The following is a 16,302-nucleotide window of genomic DNA, read 5'->3' as shown; positions in this document are numbered from 1 at the left end:
AAAATTTTTAATAAAAAATATTTTACAATATATGGAGTGCTGAGAGTGATGATTACTAATCGAGGATTTCATTTTAGGAATAAAAGAATTGAAAATTTGGTTAAAAAGTAGGATATTATACATAGTATTCCAACTACTTATCATTCCCATACTAGTGGTCTAGCAGATGTATCTAATCATGAAATTAAAAGAATTTTGGAAAAAATTATAAATCCTAATAAAATTAATCGATCTGCTAGATTAGATACTACATGATAGGCTTATACGATAGCTTATAAAACACCCATAGTAATGACCCCATATAGATTAATTTTTGGGAAGACTTGTCACTTACCATTAAAATTGAAACATAAAGCTTATTAGGCTATTAATGAGTTTAATTTTAATTTAATAGATGCTAGTGAGAAAAGACTATTGCAATTGAATGAACTTGAAGAAATTAAGAATGAATTTTATGATGACGCTAGGATATATAAAGAGAAAATGAAAAATTGCATTATCGAAAGATAATAAAAAAAGAAATTAAGCCAGTACAAAAACTTTTATTATATAATACATGATTGATATTATTCCTGTGGAAAACTTAAGTCTAGGGGGACTGGACCATTCACTGTTGTAAGAGTTTACCCTTATGGAGTTTTAATATTGAAGATCCAAAAACTGGAACGATATTTAAAGTAAACGAGCATAGACTAAAACCATATTTTGATGGTCAAAGGCCAAATTTTAAAGAGATTATAATGTTGGGTCACCCAGAGTAAAGACTGGGATTGATGAGCTAACGACATAAAACCAAGTGCTTTATGTGAGGTAACCCATAGTTATCTTTGTTAATGATGCGAATCTGTTTTTATAAGTAATATTATATATATATCTATATTTAAGCTCTCTTTAAGAATTTTGTGTACTTGAGAGATTTACTTATTAAGAAAATACATTAAAACATTAATAATTATTAAATTATATGGAAGATTTGAGATTTATTTAGATCATAAGTAAAAGGGTGCAAAAATCTGCACTGACACTAGAGGCTCCAAAATTGGCGCAAGAGGTGCCATTTTACAAAGAACCGACACCAGAGGCGCCATAATTCTGCACCAAAAGCGCCACAGTTACCGAGATTATTTGGAAGATTCTAAAGGCAATTTTGGGTGGTTTTAGATGGATTTTCTTCCTTGTAACTCCCGAAACTGTAGTTTGGAATTATTCAAGTCAGTAAAACAAAAGAGAACTTAAAATTTTCAAATCTTATGGCTTCCAACTCTAAAAAAACTTCTAGATATGGAATTTTTAATAGCAAAAAGTTCATTAGTTTCGATCCGTAGAAATTATATGATAGAGATCTATTGAAGAAGAGATTAATTAAGGAGCAAGGATTTATGAATCGAGGATTCAACACACAAAGTACTTTAGTGGATGAGATAATTCTGTAGAGACGCTGAGAAGGGATATGTTATACCACTATTGTAGTGGTCATTCCTGTGGTAAAAGAGTTTTATGCTAATCTTCATGGGATTAACCAGGGAAACATTTATGTTCAAGGCAGGTGGGCATCATTTACTCCTTCAAGAATAAATGACTTGTTTATGATTGAAAGCATCCCAATATGTCATTATGCAAATTTTATCCCTACAAGAGATAACATGAATAAAGTTTATTGATTCCTAACTGATGAAGATGCAAATTGGGAGACAAGTGATAATAGACATGTAAGTTTTTATTCATCATTATCAAATCTTGCATTGAAGTCATGACATTTCTCTATCTTAGCAAAATTTCTTTCTACCAGGAAAATCAGTAAAGTGACCAAGGAAAGCCTCATCTTGAATTATTGTATTCAAATTGGAAGAATTATTGATGTGGGTGCTTTAATTATAAAATATGTTCAGGTTTTGATTATAAACGAATCAACTCCCTTGTAACTCCCGAAACTGTAGTTTGGAATTATTCCAGTCAGTAAAACAAAAGTGAACTCAAAATTTTCAAATCTTATGGCTTCCAACTCTAAAGAAACTTCTAGATATGGAATTTTTAATAGCAAAAAGTTCATTAGTTTCGATCCGTAGAAATTATATGATAGAGATCTATTGAAGAAGAGATTAATTAAGGAGCAAGGATTTATGAATCGAGGATTCAACACACAAAGTACTTTAGTGGATGAGATAATTCTGTAGAGACGCTGAGAAGGGATATGTTATACCACTATTGTAGTGGTCATTCCTGTGGTAAAAGAGTTTTATGCTAATCTTCATGGGATTAACCAGGGAAACATTTATGTTCAAGGCAGGTGGGCATCATTTACTCCTTCAAGAATAAATGACTTGTTTATGATTGAAAGCATCCCAATATGTCATTATGCAAATTTTATCCCTACAAGAGATAACATGAATAAAGTTTATTGATTCCTAACTGATGAAGATGCAAATTGGGAGACAAGTGATAATAGACATGTAAGTTTTTATTCATCATTATCAAATCTTGCATTGAAGTCATGACATTTCTCTATCTTAGCAAAATTTCTTTCTACCAGGAAAATCAGTAAAGTGACCAAGGAAAGCGTCATTTTGAATTATTGTATTCAAATTGGAAGAATTATTGGTGTGGGTGCTTTAATTATAAAATATGTTCTGGTTTTGATTATAAACGAATCAACTTATGGGCTGAGATATCCATCTACCATATTCCTACTATGTAGCCAATCACAAGTACCGTATGAAAGTTGGTAAAAAGTGCTTCTCCCTTGGAAGCCCATGGACCATGAAATTTGCACTAACTACATAGAAAATGGAGAGGAAAATAATATGAACATTCTCATGAATCAATCATCTCATAGTTCGTCTCCTATTCAACCTTGCCTTCCTTATAGTGCACATGATATTTTGAAAAATATCAAGAAGTTGAAGAAAGATGTACAAAATATTATGAATTCAATTGGAAACATTTATGATGTGTTTGATCATTTGGATTGGAGGATGAAGGAACAATTCAAAAATACTTGGCGCATGGAAGAAGGAATGGTACATATGTTGAAGAAGAATGCTTGGGTTGAAGAAGATTCGACAGAAAAATTTTCTCACCATATTTTTTATAACTTACATGTTCAATACCAATCCATGGAAAATATTCAAGGTGATGAAAGTGATGAAGATGTTTAAACCCTCTAAACAACGAAATTTGTAGTTATGAAAGCATTTGTGTGTTATGTGTTTGTGTTCAATTTCCTTTATTTTCATTGTTTATTTTCATTGTCACCTTTATTTTCATTGTCAAACTTTATATGTGTCTAATGTTAAGTGTTTGATATTTAGTCTTCAGCATTTGTTTGTATGGTGTGATTTCGACGTTGAATTTTATGTATTGGTTTGAAAGGTGTTTGTTTGTAAACAGGTGGATTTTATATATAAATGTTAGTTTTGTGTTGTTTGTGAAAATATATTGTTACAAAATTATTTAACTATGAAAATTAATATTAATGTAGGTTAATTATAGGTTGGCATGGTTTGGTATACAAAATATCTTAAAATAAAAAGGAAATATGAAATTTTTGGTGTTGGCGCCAGTGACGCCAAATTTGTCTTCAGAGGCACCAGTTTCCCGAAAATTCCATATCACCTTAAATCGCAAAAATAAAAAATGAAACCTCATTTTTACTACTTGGGTCATCTATTACCTCTAGACTAAAGCCAAAACTCAATTATCACCTTGAAATCACAAAAAAAAAACCTCATTTTTACTACTTGGGTCGTCTATTACCTCTAGACTAAGGCCAAAACTCAACTTAGGGCTTGCTATTTCTTAGATTCGAGAAGATTTGAAGGCTTAAAAGTCTTAGATTTCATCTTCCCTTGGTAAGAGCTTCACTTTAACTTAGAAATTTTTTATTTTCACAATGGATTTTTCCTACATTATGGAAATCCAAAAATTTTATGGTTTTTGAAGAGCTTTAAATGAAAAGTTTCTTACCAAGTATTTCTATTTTGGAGTTTGATTTATGATATTGTGCAATTAGTTGGATTTTATGTAAATTTATTTAGAAATTACTATGGATCCAAGAGTGAAAAGAGGAAAGACTTTGGAAGGTTTAATGTGAGACTATTTATTAATTTGAAGGCTCAATATAATTATTATATTCAAATTGTTAGAAGGAAACTAGTTCAGGAGTGTGCATTCTCAAACTCGAGAGTTTTTATTGAAAGGTTAAACATAGCTCACAACTGGGAGACTTTTTGCTACTTCACCACAGTAGTAATTGTTCCTGACGTTCGAGAATTTTATGCAATTCTTTGGGTGAATTCAGATGAGCACGTGTATGTTAGAGGTAAGAATGTTGAATTTACTCAAGAAATAATTAATGCATTATATCAGTTGCGGAAGGAGTTTCAATGTGAGTATTATGTATTTGTGATTTTTGTTTCGGCACTTGATGAAGTTATTGCCTACCTTACTGATGGAAGGGGAGTTTGGAAAATAAAGAATAATCATAAGGTGAATTTTTCCACTTCCATATTAAATCTAAAATCTAAAGCGCGGAATTATTTGATCTCTGCAAAACTGCTTCTATCGAATCACATTAGCGAAGTAACCAAAGAGTGAGCAGTATTAAATTTTTGCGTACAATAAATGAAGGCTATTGATATTGGTGCTCTCATTCTTCATAATGCTAAGAGTATAGCTATGTGTGGAATCTCTGATGGTTTTGGTTATCTTGGACTGATTTTCACCTTATGTGAACAATCAAGAGTAGATTTTGATAAAGATGAAGAAATGTTAGAATCATTTGTTGGATCTAGGACTGTAAGTGGAGGTAGTGATAGACCTTCTACATCAACTACAGAACCATCTACTTCAAGTACTATTTCCCTTGAAAATATTATGAACCGGATAATGATTCTCCAAGAGAATATAGTAACATTGCAGAATTGAATAGGTGGTTTGGAATTAAGGAATGCTCATAATGAAGACTATCAGCATAAAAGAGTTTAGCCTGATAATGCATATCAAAAGGCTATGGTTATATATTTAAGGGGTGACCACTCTGTAGAATTTTCTACATGCCAATTTTATGCTTTTTGTACAAGATAACTTTGAAGTCTTTGAAGAAGAAGAGGAAGAAGAAAAGGAAGAAGACAATGAATGATGAGTTTTTAGGGTATTATCTATTTTCATTTGTTGTAATTTAATTTGTTTTGTTGTTGTTGTTATGATTTGGACATTGATATTTGTTGTAAGTGGTATTATTAAACTTGTTTGTATGTAGATATAAATTGTTGAATTTTATTTCAGTATTTTTTTGTGTGTTTAAGTTATTTCTTATGTTTTTAATTAACCTTTTCTGGGCCTGTTGATATTATGTTTTATTTAATGCTTCAAATCCTGTACTTTTTAAATTGGTACCTGCAATGAGTCAAAGCCAAGTTTGATGCTCAAAACTCTCTACAGGATAGTCATATTTTTATGCATTTACTGTTTTCTTTCCACCTGCATTTTTTCTACTGAATGCTTTACTTATTAAAAAAATCTAAGTTTGGGAAAAAATTTTCCTTAGAAAGAAGAAAAAAAAATTTATTTGCCACCAATCTGCAGTATTTTTAAAAATTAATTTAGCATCACCTTTGGTATTAGAAGCTAACTTTAGATGACTATATTTTGGTTTTTAAATATTCTAGTAAATTTAAGTAAAATTCTTTAATAATGAAGGTCAATTCTAGAGTTTAAATATTTATTATGAGAGGATAAGACTATGTGCTTTCTATTTAAAGAAAAGGAAATTGTATTTTTGAAGTTTAAGAATCTTAGAGTTTCATATAAGAAGAAAATAATGAGGCTTTATAAAAAATCCTCAAAGCTAATATGAATTTATAAAGTAAAGGAAGGTAAGAAGTTTTTAACTTCAAGAACATGATAGTGAAGTACAAAATTATTAAAGACTATTCAGACAAAGTAATCCTCGCATGAAAAAGAAAAGAAAATAAAGGATTTAAAATGATCCTAAAAAAAAGGAAAAGGAAAAGGAAAGAAAAATATGTGAGGAGAAGCTTGAGGAGATGTCTAATCAAAAGTTAGCTTCAGTTGAATCAACTTGAGAAAAAAGGCTTTGTTACATTTTATAAACTTGTAATTGAGTATTAGCATCCTTACTAATAAATTTTTTACAATTTTTTTTATATGGACATTCTAAGTGTCTTTGATATGACAAATTACAATTCTTCTTGAAATGAATAAAAAATCAGAAATCCTAAATTTGACTACTAGGTGTTCTTATACTTCTAGTTTTAACTTAAGTTATTAAAATTTTTCCTTAAGTTATACTACTATTTTAATTTAACCAAATTATAGAAATTTATAAGTTAAAATCTCTACCATAACTCATAGTCATAGGTAGTAAAAGAGCTACTTGAGGATAAGTAACATTTAAGTTTTGGGGATTTTGATACAACAAAAAAAAGTGCAATTTTATGTATACATTTTATGCTTAAAAGTGGTGATATTGAACTTGAAAGAAGTATATTTTCATATTTTATTGTAGTTATATTGATTTTAGGTATTTGGAGCTAAAATGAGCAAAAAGGAAGAAACTTGGAGTCAAAACGCAAATTTTCAGCATACTGGCGCAAGAGGTGCCATTTTACAGAGAAGATGTGCCAGAAGCACCAGAATATAGAGAGGAGCACAAAAATCGATTAACCAGGTCCCAAAGGCACCAGTACATGCGTCAGAAATGCTAGAGACAAATTTGAATGAGTTGATGGTGGTTATTTAGTATGTTTGAGATGTTCTAGAAGGCTTCAAGTAATTCAAATGCCTAATAGAGTTGTTCAATGCATCTAGACACTTTGAAAAGGCTCCTGAATGAAGAGATGTATCTTTTAGATAAAGGGATTTGTCTCTTTGTGTGGAGAGATATGTCTCTTAGGAAAAGGAGGGAATTTTTTATGAGGGGCTGGCACAACTATTATTCAGAAGTGACGAGAGTCTTGTCTTGTGGGTGGTGTGTGGAGTCTTTAGAGTAGAGTGAATGTTAGTTTTGGAGACAATTTTCTTCTAGAGTTGTAAGAGGAGAGGCTAAGAGGAGAGGCAAGGTGAGGCAAGGTGAGAGATTTCTTCTTCACATTTCCAAGAGAGAATTGAGTATGATTGTAAAGATAGAAAGTGCTTCAAGGGAACATGAAGGAATTTTCTTGAGGTAGAGTGTGGGATAAGTTCTGTTTTTTCCTTTCTTTGTTTTGTAAACTTTTTTTCATATATAAAATCTATGTTTTTTCATATCCACCTCAAGAATTCTGAGTTGTCTTTTTTGTTATTCTCCCTACAATAAGATATGGCTTTGTGAAGAATGAATATTGTTGTGCAAGGTTTTTAATGTCAATAAATTATGATGATTTGAAATTCAATATTAATTTACTTTTTGATCTAACCAATTAAAATGTTAAAATTTGTTGAGAAACATAAGATTATAAAGGGTTGTGCGTTCTACAACAAGGTGAGAGTCACATTCCATTTCATGGATAAGAATGTAGTCCATGGGGTAAAGTGAAAATAAATACGGTAATATATTTTGATGGACATTGAATAGGATATTTTAGGGTGAGAGACTGAATTCCCCAATTTGATCCAGTTGCTTGGAAAGTAAAGTGAGATTGTTAGCCATCAGGGGGGGAGAAGTGGGAGCTCTAGAGTGGGAGCCAGTATCCTCTCAGCCAAACCACGGATTTAGGGACCAATCCTTGGATTAGTCAATATTCTTTATGCACTTTATAGATGGTAAAAAATAGGATTTCTCCTATTTCGCATAATACAATTTTATATAATATTTAAAGATTTTAATACTTCACTAAGCATAAACTCATTATAAAGGGGAAGAATGCTTTCTTAAATTTGAAATCTTTATTACAAAACTTTGTTTAGTCTTAGTAAATTTAATTTTTAAGTTTAGAAATAGCTTTGTTAACTTAGTTCCTTTAGCTACATTTACATTAGCATACATTAAACTTACTTTCGACCTAATTTTCTTGCTTAAGTTTTTATAGTTTGAATATTGTATTTTACATTATATCCATAAGAATTTCCACCTCCATGTGGGATTGATACTTAGAACTCTATTAGAGCCCTTTATTACTTGAGTAATACATATACTTGCGTAATTATTAGGTTTGGAAACTTAAAGATTTTAATATATAGAACTCTTTATTCTGGGTGATTTCTATTGTGAGTGATCTGCATATTTACTAATGGTGTTGTCGTGTGTGTTATAGTATTGAAAGATACACACAGTAGATACCAAAAACCCCAGACCACAGAGTGCCGCCCCTTGAAGTTATAGGGCCATAGACATCAGTAGAGGGCTCTATAACACCCATACTTGTGCTATACCGTTAGTAACTTACCTTCTAGAAGATCAATTAAATTTGGTCAAATTTTGAAGAGGTGTTTGAAGCAACCCTTGGTTATTTTCAGATATGTATTAACATGGAAAAAAATTGGAAGAAAAAGATGAATTTTTGGCAGCATTTGAAGGCTTTAGGAAGTCCCACTTTCTTTTTTTTAAGTACATGTTTTAGTGTGTTTTGTGTTGTAAGGGTAAGAGTTTGGAGATTTCTTCAAGGAAACTCTAGAATTTGTGTTGGGGAGAAGACATAGGGTACATTGTATTTGTGTTTAAGTTTTTATTTCTAAGAATTGGATTTCAATACAAATTTGGTCGTTTTGTTTTATTCTCCATGAATTATGAGTAGTTCCCTTTCTTTCTCCCTGCTCTTGGGAATTAAGCTTGTGGGATGAGAATAATTTAAATATTTCTTTTTACTTTTAAAAATTGTGATGGCATTTTCATTGATTTTTCATTGACTTTAAAAATTTTTCACTTGTGAGGTTAAAATCCGTTGAGAAACATAAAAAATCGAGAGGCCTATGATTTCACCCAACTAGCGAGTGGCACACTTCATTTTGGGCACAGCCGTTGCAATCACCTATGGGGGAGTGCAAATAGATAAGGAGATAAGTTTTAATGGGTGTAGAATTGATGTTTCTAGGGTGACAGACTAGATTCTTTTTCAAATTTAGTTTAAAGTTTGGGTTGTAAGGGTCCCTAGTAGGTTCTATAGAGAGGACATAATGGGTAATATGGAGGTGAGAGGCCAAAATCTACTCAACACTACAATACAAGCTAGTAAAAAGTCAAAATTAGCCAATGTTCTGTGCTAGCACCGGGAGGGGGTAAGGATTAGGAATGCTCCTATTTGTCACAATATATCTTCATATTTTTATTTATTCAAATCCTACATAGATTAACATCTCATTGCAAGGGGAAAGATCTTTACATATTGTTCAAACTCATTAGAATTACTTTTATTAAACAGTTAATTATATTTATTTTTATTTACTTTAATTTAGTCTTAATTGTTGCTTTAATTTTTTTTTCATTTAAATCTACAATTTAAATAGAATTTTTTTTTTAGTGTAGCAAGCCAATTTAAATAGTTCAACTATCTCCGTGGGATCGATACTGGGTTTTTAAGGAATATCCTATATTACTTGAAATGATACGTATACTTGCACAGTACCTCTAGTGTGAAGTTTTATTATTTATTTTCCATGTCATTGCATTTATTCACACTAGCCACTCAATATAATTTAAGTCAAATTTTTGCTAATATTTTGGAGATTAAAAATACATGTAATTGCAAGTCAGGTCAGGATAATTTTTTTGCGTCGTTATCGGGGAGTGGTAACATAAACTTTTTAAATTCACAAAGTAAACATTTTTTTTTGAAATATAGACTTGATTTTATTAAAAATTAAATTGAAAAAATTTTTATCGGGGAGTGGTAACATAAACTTTTTAAATTCAGAAAGTAAACATTTTTATTTGCAATTTTTTTTTGAAATATAGATTTGATTTTATTAAAAATTAAATCGAAAAAATTCAAAAAAAATTGAAAATTAAAAATTTTGAAAATTAAAAAAACCAAAAAAATTATTTTCTAGATTTTATCATTTGTATGCGTTGTTCGAGATCTAAAGGTTTAGTGCCGTATGATTTTGAATTAGAACGTACTATAAGAAAAGTTCTAAAATAAGGAAGACTTAATAATTTTCAATATATGGCAAACACTTCACAAAATAATATTTAAATTTAAATTTGTGAAAATGAACATCATAATTTACAAAAATCTTTAAGGGATTATGGAAACCCTACGACAGACGAAATTCAATAAAGTGTTCAAAGTCCTGTTGTAGCGGTTAACTCTTTTGAACTTAAACTTGTGATAATACAAATGGTACAAAATAATTAGTTTTGGGGAACACTAAATGAGGATCCAAATTATGCTGTCAGAGTTAGACTTTTTCCTTTTTCATTAAAGATAAAGCTAAGAAGTGGTTGAATTCATTAGCTCTTGGATCTGTTAGAACTTGGGGAGATTTGACACAAAAATTAATGGCTAAGTAGTTTCTACCTTCAAAAACTGCTAAACATAGAAATGATATTACTTCTTTTACTCAATATGATGGGGAGTCAATTTATGAAGCTTGGGAAAGATTTATAGAATTTCTTAGAAAGTGTCCACATCATGCTTTACCAGACTAGTTAATTACGGGAAAGATTTATAGAATTTCTTAGAAAGTGTCCACTTCATGCTTTACCAGACTAGTTAATTATTCAAAATTTTGACAATGGGTTAGTTGAATCCCTTAGATCTATCATAGATGTTTTTGCTGGAGGTCATTAATGTCTAAGCCATTTGATGAAGCCTATGCTTTAATTGAAGAAATGGATACAAATAATTTTCAATGGCCTTTTGAAATGGTAAATTCTAAGAAAGTAGCTAATATTCATGATAATGATGTTATTTCAATGGTTGCTTCAAAATTGTTGCATTACTTAGGAAAATAGACCAAAATGGAATGAATTTTTCTCAAACACCTCAGTTGATTGAAGAAAATTCATTATCACAAATGCTTGATTCTCAAACTTCATTAGAAACTATAAATGTTATTAATAGACCTAGTAACCCATATTCAAATTATTATAACTCAGGTTGGAAAAACTATCCAAACTTCAACTGGAATAACAATTCTAGTGGTGAAAGTCAGCAATGGGGGAACAATAAAGTAAACCCTTTGGGAAATAGAACAATCACGATAATTCTAACTTTAGACCTACTAATCATACTAGATTTAACAATAATCAACAAGTTAAGGAGAAGATGTTGTCTTTAGAAGAAGTTGTGTTACAAATAGGTAATCAATTACAGAGTCACACTACTATAAGAAACGTACAGAATCAACTCAGACAAATTGCTAACGCACTTAGAAATATGCCTTAGAGAACACTTCCTAGTAATGTTGAGATTAAACCATAAGATAAAAAATTTCTTCTCCTAGAAGCATAGGATCTAGCCATAGGACTTTTCTATTAACTATCCTAGAGGACTATTGATGTAATCCACTCTCTTAGAAATTCTAAACACTTCATTAATCTCTCTAGGGTTTCACATGTGTGTTTTTAACCTCTAGTACATAGAAGGATGAAACAAACATATGGATGCCCAAAGAGAGTCCCCATAAAACTTTCAGGCCTTAGGTTAACCCTGGGTGGCTTGGTCTTAGTCACACACACACACACACATGAACCCATAAAACTCTTTGCTCCTTTTGGAAGCTCTTGTGGGTGGTCCCCAAGACTTAACCTTTGGTTAAGATAGCCAGAACCAACATGTGGAGGATCCAAAATGAATTCTCCCATGGTTTTAACGGCTTTAAAGAGGCTTTTTTTGGTCTTGCACAATCATACTATTCAATCAATTCAATTTCACTAAAATATCCCACTCTGTCCTTCTAACCCTAAATTTCACCCAAATTACCAAAATGCCCTTGCAGACCTAAAATTTTTAAAATCCCCCAAATTCTCAATTTTCATCAAAAATCATATTAAACCACTTCAACCCTAAATTTCACCCAAATTACCAAAATGCCCTTGAAGACCTAAAATTTTTAAAATCCCCCAAATTCTTAATTTTCATCAAAAATCATATTAAACCACTTCAAATTATTTAAATTGTCCAAATTCACCCCAAACTACCCAAATCCACCAAAATTGGCTAAATTACCAAAATACCCAAAAATTTCTAAAATCCCTAAATCACCCCTAGTTTTCAACAAATTCATTTCAAACTTACTCAACTTTAAATCCAACCTCAATTTTATCAAATTCACTTTAATTTTACCAAATCCAAACCCAATTCCATAAAATTCCAAACCTATATCCAAATTCAAGCCAACCATCCCCAAATTAACCCTAAAATCCAACTCTTCACCAAAATTTAGCCATATGACCAATCCAATTTCACAAAATCCATACTTTAAATCCATTATGGTAATTTTTGAAACCCATTTGAGCCCTCAATTAGTTTAGGTCTACACAAAACCAAGCCTAAATCCAATTTCAAGCTCAAATCCTAATTTAAACCAAAATCTCAAAATTTGATGCAAACCTTTTGATTTAATCAAAGCTTAATCACCTCATCCTCATCATAAGCATTTTGGTTGACCACATCAATCCTAGCTAAGCTTCTTTTATGGAATGGGCCAATGGCTCCTCAAATTAAGCAAACCCCCTCCCCTAATTTGGTTAACTCATATACCCATGCAACCAACTGGCTTATCCTCCAAATTAATCACCATTAAAACTGTCTTGACCCCCATGAGCTAGCTGGCCACCACCCTTGACCCGGGAGGCCACACTATGGCCGGAAAACCCAAAACCAAGATGCCACACCTTAGCATAAAGACAAAACTTTGCCCATTCAATATGACAACTCAAATTGAACAATTGTGTCATTTCCTTCTCCACCTAAGCAAATTTGCACCGGCCAGTGTAAGCCTAGAGCCTTCCCCTTGGCTGAGATTATAAATAGGCCCCCTCCACTACTAAAATAGGAGAATTTTGAGAACCTAAGGGAAACTCTATGCAATTGCTTCCAGAGCCTCTCGCTGTGGCCCTAAGTTCATTCCAGTCCTTGTTAGCCCATCATCCCCACAGTCCAGTCCCGATTTTTAGCTCAAAATTCAACATACAACCAAGTCCACCAAAACTCTAAATTAAATTGCTCTTAAGAGTCACCATGGCTTAAGAATACATCCCCAATCAAAATCCACTCATTTCGAGAACTCTAACGTATACCTAGACCAAACTCAAACCAACTCCTAACAAAAATCATACATAGGCCTCTTTACAACTCAAGCCAAAACTTTAAGGAGGTTTGTGGGACCAAGTTGAAGCTCAAAAACAAACCAAATCTAGGCCTCGCCTCTTGGGTGAAAGTATAACCTGAAAACCCTAATTTTTGTTTCAGTTTTGACCTTTATGAAGAAATCTTGTGTTTCAATATAAATTAATTATATAGATAAGTTTGTCTCACTTAGTTGAAGATGTAGGATCAAACTATGGGTGATTTGGTTGAGAATTGAGTCAGATCAATCCATTTTAGTGTGGACAGTTCTCAGGTTGGGATGATCAAGGATGATGAACTGATGTCATCCCCATTTCTGCCTGTATTCAATGGACGGTCGATATGGAGTCGGACGAAGCCACGGGACGCAAAACACGACCATACGTGGCAGTTTGCATGGAAAGTGCAACCAATCAAAGTGAGACGCATGGGACTTCAGAGTTGTCGGCGCCGCGTGGATAAGTAAAAAAATATAGTATTTTGGAATTGATTAAATACGAAAAATGATATTTAACTTAAAAAATCATATCTTGGTGCAGAAAAGTACTAAAAAAAATAAAAATACCTCTGTGCTCAATGAACATAGGAGAATTTATTGAACTAAAAATTAAGAATATTTATTAAGTATTTTATTTTAAATTAATTAAAAATGCCATAAAGTAATTTAATTTTAACATTTAGTTAAATTGAATGAAATCCCGAGGGTATGTGATTAATGAGCTCAGGAGTTTTCTCTAATGTTTCCAAGCTTAGAGAGCGCCCCTATGGTCAAAAGCCATAATTTTTAAGATATTTGGTATTATTTTAATTTAAAAAATTATATGAAAATAAAATAAAGGTAAAAAAAAATATAAATTCAAGTTTGATAGGTTTATTGTGGTAAGAGGACCTTAGGAAAAATAAAAATCTGATCTAAGAAATTTCAAAATGTATTTTCTTATTTAAAATTTATAAAAATTAATAAAAAATGGAAAAAAATATGAAATAATTAAAAAATTCACAAGAATGGGCCAAATTGAAGGTAATCACATCAAAAGGCCCTTGTAATAATTTAAAAGCCAAATTTTTTTTTAATGTAAAAAATGTATTTTCAAAGTAAATCATTGTTTTAGTTTCAAATAATTATAAAAATAAAATAAAAATTAGAAAACTATGAAATTTAGTTTGGAGTGTTTTTTGAGGCCACAGACACTTGGGAAAAAAAAATTGAGGTTAAAATAAAAGATAATTAAAAATAAAAAAATCATAAAAAAATATTAAAATACTGCAAATCAACATAAACATCATCCTAACCGTAGAGAATGACTTAAGGATGTGCTTATAAATTTTCAAAAATGTAAAAATATATTTTTAGTATTTAATATGTATTTTTCTATATTTGGGATTAAATTAATTATAAAAAATATATATATAAATAAATATCACAATTAAAATAAAATAAAATTCTCGAAGTCCTCTGAAGTTAGAGAGACTTATGAGAAATAATAAAATGAATTTTTTAAATAAAATATACTTTTTTTTTTGTTTATTTATCAACACTAACTAAAAAATTATAAAAAATAAGATATAAATTAAAAATTCATAAAAATTATTCTTAGTGGACCTCTGATTTAGGTGAACCTTCTAAAAAAATTTAAGGATATAAGGTATGTTTTAATTGTTTAAATTATTTAATAGTGAAAATTCCTATTTTTGAACTAAATTAATTATTAAAAATTAAATAAAAATCAGAAAAATATAAATTATAATCTTATATTTTAATTAACCCACGAGTAGGGCAACAAAGAAGTTCCAAAGTTATTTGATTTAAGTAATATTGACTTTAATTTGATTATATGAAATGGTTGAATTACATAGTTAAAGCGTAGAAGCCAATTCATGTCACTTTCTGCAAAAGGGTAAAAGTGTACTTTTCTAAATTATTACAGTTTTGGAAGTTAATCTTAATGTGAGGGCTTGATTTAGAAAGATAATAATCCATTAATTTAAAGACCCAAACCAATGGTTAAGTGATGATACAAAATTTTAATAAGAATTCAGTTCATTTCATTTAATATTTTCAAAATTACAAATTTGCCCACAAAAGCTTAAGGGCTTATTAGTGAACTAGGTCTGATCTAGAATCACAAAATAATGTTTAGAAAAGATACATAATCAATTATAAATATCTTTTAGAACACTACAAGCTCAATGTCAATTGGAAGGGGTAAAGATTCCTTAATAACTTGATTTGCCCTTAAGGGCATCTACCCACATAATTCTTAAACCAAACGTTAAATGGGTGCTTAGTTGCCTATTCATGGGATAATTAAATATTAAAGTTCACTGAGCATAAGTTAAGACACCACAACTAAATCGTAATGTAATTAAGGATGATCAATTTAATAATATAGTAAGAGCAAATGAACACAAAAAGAGCCAGGAAATTCTAATGTTTTTTAGTATTATGCCTCAAACACCTTTCTAAGATTCTATATATTTTGGGGGACATCTGAATTTATTATAATTTGTTGAAGAAAATCATCTTCAGAACATTAGGGGCCCAAAATGAATGTGTGTTAATGATACACCTAAAATATATAGTATTTTTATATGCATTTTTATACCTATTTTTTTAGATATTACGCTTTAATGAATGGTATTTGTGTGTTATATTTTCAGCTACAATCAAATGGATGAAAAATTCTAAAAGGAGTGAAAAAGGGTCAAATTTGGAGCAAAAATGAAAAAAGATGCAAAAATGAAATAGGGAGCTTAAGCGCCAGGTACCCCGCGCTTAAGCGCCAGAAGTAGTTATTTCATGATTTATTGAATTTAGATGAATTTTTTAAGAGGGAATTTTTTAAGAGGTGTTTGAAGAAATTCTTGGTAAAACGTGGGAAATATCCCATGGATACAAAAAATCATTTAATTGGCTTTTGAGGAGGCAACTTCAAGAAGATTCATTGAATGGAGACTCCTTTTTAAAGAGACACCAAGGCATCCCTTGGATTCCCCTTAGATTTTTATAAGAAAAGACTTAGATTATCCAAGAGAGGAGGCCAACCCCTCATCAGATTTTATAGCCATCATC

The sequence above is a fragment of the Phalaenopsis equestris genome, unplaced genomic scaffold, assembly GCF_001263595.1.
Source record: "Phalaenopsis equestris unplaced genomic scaffold, ASM126359v1 Scaffold001333, whole genome shotgun sequence".
In the NCBI taxonomy this organism is placed as follows: Eukaryota; Viridiplantae; Streptophyta; class Magnoliopsida; order Asparagales; family Orchidaceae; genus Phalaenopsis; species Phalaenopsis equestris.
The sequence above is the reverse complement of the archived record's forward strand: the minus strand, read 5'-3'. Positions refer to the sequence as shown.